This window comes from Puntigrus tetrazona, unplaced genomic scaffold (genome assembly GCF_018831695.1).
Source record: "Puntigrus tetrazona isolate hp1 unplaced genomic scaffold, ASM1883169v1 S000000846, whole genome shotgun sequence".
Classification (NCBI taxonomy): domain Eukaryota; kingdom Metazoa; phylum Chordata; class Actinopteri; order Cypriniformes; family Cyprinidae; genus Puntigrus; species Puntigrus tetrazona.
The window spans coordinates 367501-372388 of NW_025048446.1; the positions used below are offsets into that span (position 1 = coordinate 367501).

At 44.6% G+C, this 4888-nt stretch overlaps 1 pseudogene; it reads right to left on the bottom strand.

Moving 5' to 3' along the window:
- Nucleotides 1-4682, bottom strand: part of LOC122335661 — a 44296-nt pseudogene extending 39614 nt beyond the window's left edge.
- Nucleotides 4683-4888: the final 206 nt, after the last annotated feature.

The window sequence follows — 4888 nt, forward strand, 5'->3', positions numbered from 1 at the left end:
CCACAGAAAATGATTTATTATTTGATCAAACCAAGCAGTACTGCACTCGCCTGCAATAAAAATAACCAGTGCAGTTAATATTACATTACATTAGTAATGTAATATTAACACGTTACATCAGTTAATAGGAACTAAAAATTAAATCACTTTTAAAGCGTTTATTAATCGTAATGTTAATCCCAACATTAACCAATACGTTAAGTTATTTTATGGTATTTAAAGGAACAAACGTGAATTAACTATTTGAACAGTTGATGTCAAATCGTCTTATTGCTCATTTCTTAATGCAACGTCACATTTTAGCAGTCGTTCGTTATACATGAAAAAAACGTACAGCTGCAGTAACAAAAACACCAGCTTTTGTGGATTTCGTTGCAAGTGCATCATTGTGAATGCTCATCTACAAACCCCAAAAAATTATTGCATGCAGCAATCAGCTAAAAGGCCGTCCACATAAGCTAAGCTTTTAGCAAACAACCCCAAACATTCCTTTAACTGATCTCCAAATCTCCCTGTACTCAACAATGAACAGTATACGTGATAAAAAGACGCACAAACGCCGCGCTGCCTCACAACGTGCTTTTAAAACTCTGCCTGAAGCGTGTTGTACCTCTTTGGCTCTCTCCAGCTCGTTCTGCATGGCCTGTTTGGAGATCTCCACCTCGATGAGTTTTTGCCTGAGCTGCTCGTTCTCATCCTCTGCCCGTGTGCGCTTGTCTTCCACCGTCTCCAGCTCATTGTGCAGACGCACAGATACATCTTTGGCCACCTGCGGACGGAAGGATGCATTAGACCTCGTTTTTATCTCTTATTAGGTAGCTAAAAGGCACGTTTAACCCCCACACGTTGGCTACGAAAAAGCACCTTGAGGTCCTGCTCCAGACCGCGCAGAAGCTCTCCGTCGACGTGTCCGGTCTGAGCTACACGCAGGCTCTTCTGTTCAGCCTTGCGCAGGCGGTACTGAAGGATCCGGCAGTTCTTGTTGGAGCGGTCCAGTTCCCTGCGCAGCTCCTGGAGCTGGTACACCTCCTCCTCCAGGTAACTGTCCCTGATCTCCTCCATCTCGGCTCGCAACTCGTCCACTTCATCCTGAAGCAAACCAAACCAGGGTTAGAATCAGAAAGAGAACGGGAACCAGAACTACGGTTAAGATCAGAATTAGAACTAGAATGAACACAATAAGAATCGAGGGCTGGAAACAAAGATCGAAAGCAGAAGTAGAATAAAAATCTTAATCTGGATTAGAATCAGAATCGAGATTAAATGTGGATGCATTCTGAATCAAACACATTCAGGAGTCTGATTAAATTGGATTCGATTGTGAAATGAATCTACCTCTGCGGGATTAAAATCGGAAAAAGAAAGTCAATCGGAACAAGAGTCAGAATCTAGGATTAGAATCAGAATGAAAACGGGGATCAGAAACTGGATCAAAAACAAAAAGAAAATGAGAATCAAAACTGGAAAACAAAGCAGAACGATAATCAGAATTTAGATTAGAATGAGCATCAGGATTAAAATCGGAATAAAATTCTAAATCGGATTAAATCGGATCTGATTATGAAATGAATTTACTTTCTGCAGGATTAAAATCAGATCAAACAGCACAATCGGGAATAAGAGCCAGAATAGAAATGAACATCAGAATGAAGAATGAAAGGAAGCCATCAGTATTAGAACCAGAATGAAAACAATCAGAAACTGGATTAGAACTAGAACCCAAACTAGAAATAAAATCAGAATTTGGATTAGAACGAGTTAAAATAAGAATAAAAATCTGAATCACATGGGTCTAGTTAAAATGGATCTGGTTATGAAATAAACTTTGTAGGATTAAAAGCATAATAAAAATCAGAATGAGGGTTTAGATTGAACATAAAAATAAGAAAGGAATCCACGAGGATCGCAGAGTGAGAATGAATATTAAAAACGGAATGAGAATTAGAATCATAACCAGGTTTAGAATCAGAATGAAAATGTGGATCAGAAACAAAGAGAACCGGAAATAAAACTACAAAACTAAAAGGAACATAAGAATAAAATACAGAAGGAGAATCAGAACTGGACTAGAACTAGAATGAAGCTCGGAATCAGAGCGAGAACAACAGAATCAGCATTAAAAATAATTCAGAACTACAAAGGACATCTACATTTGGAATAGAATCAGGATTAGAATCCCAATAAATACATTTGTGCTCCTGAAAATGTGCTTCAGTGTAAATGTGAATGATAACAGAAACAGAATTAGAATCAGGACCGGAACAAAAACGGAATACAAACACTCATTCGGGATACTATTTCAACGAATCGAATTTTGCGATATTAACGAACAAGCTCCCCACTGGAACAAGAAAAAGACACTTGAAAAATGCAGGTCGAGGAAGCGTAGGAGCTGTAATGAACGGCTGTCACTCGTGACGCCTCACTTCCCAGTAAATACAAACAAGGTCGAGGGAGAACAACAGAAAGAGAGACGGGCAAAGCGTGTGGACGTTCCTGACAAACAGGAGTTTAATGTCGCGCTACAGCGCTCTAACATGGGCCTACTGATGCAGTATTACAGATAGAGAGATAGAGAGACATCTGCTTCAGGGAGGCTCCAAACACACGGTCCGGCCCCGGGGTCAGGAGGGACCGGGGGCCATCGCACGCACAGCCACTAAAGAGGATTAACACGACGTCTTCGGAGATAAACTTATGAAAATCCCGTTTGCGACAGCAGTCGAGCCCCGCGCGTCTGACACATGAGATAAATCATTTATGGAATTATGCTAATTAGGTCCGCCTTCATCCGCCCGTCACACTGTGATGCGTTTCCTGCGGGAGTTTGAGGGTCTTTCTGAAGCAGCGCCGGTTTGGTCTGTACTCTGCGGACCGGCGTGACCCAAAATCAGTTAGAGAGCAGATTTATGGATCTAGATCTCGCTCTCCTCACAGCGCTAGGAGACTTTTTAAAGCATCTCGGAGAACTTTAAGGAGAAGGATAACGGCACTGACAGTTCTATCTGCGTTGCATCGCGTTTATGAGGCCCTCCAAGGGCCAAAAAAATTTACTTTTACGTATTTACTTTGGACTAAGCAGATTATTTAATGATGGTAATGAATGATGGTGCAGTGCTGGAGTCTGGAGACGATGCAAATGAATAGGATTAATTTAATACCAGGGACGAAAACATAAAGAGGGTCACCATGTGCAAAAAACAAATAACAGTGTTCAAATAGCGGCTCAACCCGTAATCCTTCAGACTAACACCGTTACAAACTCAACCACAATTTTATATTACGTTATTTACGCTATTTAGAATATAAATAAATATAAAAATATTTTAAAAAAATTTATATGGAGAGATTAGATTGCATAGGCTATATAGTAATAAGTAAATAAATGTGTGTGTGTTTTTTTTTTATAAAACTGATATACATTTATTTTACCTTTGTATTATATTATATTTGATGTACACACGTGCTAAATAACTTGTGTGTATATATATATATATATATATATATATATATATATATATATATATATATATATATATATATATATATTAAATCATTCAAAGTAGCTATAGTATAAATCAAAGCTCCCCACAAACTTTAAAGCATCATCTCAACTGCTGCTTTACGCTGGTAGCATTCAAGAACAATTTTAAACCGTACTCCAAGTCACTTTTAAGAATGCCTTGGGAAATCCGCATTAGTGTCGGTCTGCTCACCTTGAGGTAGTCATTTTCCGATCGAAGGTCTTCGATTTCCCTCAGCAGCTCCTCCTGGGCCATTTCCTTGCCCTCCGGTTTGAAGTGTGCGTCCTTCTCGGCTTTGCATTTGTCCGCGTGCGCGCCGGGCACAGGTGCAGCTCCCGCCCCTGAGATCCGAACCCGAACCGCGGCCGCCCGCTCGCTCGAACCGGACCCGCTGCCCGACTCCGCGTCGCTACTGGCGGCCCGGACGAGTCTATGCTCGTCGGACAGCGGCTCGGAGGGACAGTCGGATAGATCCGAGCTGCTGTCCGTCTGACAGACGCCGCGTCCGGTGGGAACGCGTATCGGGGCCGGCCGTGCCTTGCTCTTGGCGGTGTCCGCCACTTTGCAGGCCGGTTTCGGTTCGGATGCTGCATGCTGAGTGACCTTAACGGCCTTTTTTGTCGCTGAGGGCTTGGTGTTGCTTTTTGCAGGTGCTGATGCGGTTTTGTCCTTCGCGCTCGGGACGGTGCGTCGCGGAACGCGGCTCTGAGGCGTCACCGGCGCGGCGGACGCGTGCTGCTTGTTGAATTTGGGGGATTTTGGCACGATCGGTTTGCCCGTTCGCGAGTGGACATCCTTCAGGACGGGTCTGGCAGGGGACGGCGCGCGGTTTAACCTCTTCTTCTCCACCTGAGGATGAGGATGATGGCTCTGCGGTTTAGTGTCGGAGCCATTGGAGCTCTCCATTATACAACCTGACAGACTGATCTCATCACTTCAGATTCGCTGGCCCTCAGCCATCGCCGCGTCGCTTCCGAACGGAACGCTTTGGGTGATGCGGTGTCCGGTGAGAATCTCCGTGCTTCTGCGCGTTGAATCAATCCGTCCGTCCATCCCTCCCCCCGGGATTACGGTGCTCCCATCTCTCCCCGCTGTCCTCTCCGCCTCCTGACCGCGTCTCCCCCCCCGCTACCGAAGGGAAAAATCTGCAGCCGCTGCGGTCTGACGCTCCCCGTCCGCGTCTCGGGTCTCGTGGAGCGCATGCGCTTGCTTTTCACACACAAATACCGAACACACCCCTCCTCGCGCTCCGGTACATGTCAGGCACGCGTGCGTACGCGTGGAGACGCAGCGAGAGGCGCGCGCGCACACGCGTTTCTACAACAGAGACACGGAGAGAGAAACGAGGGATGTGTGTAAGGCAA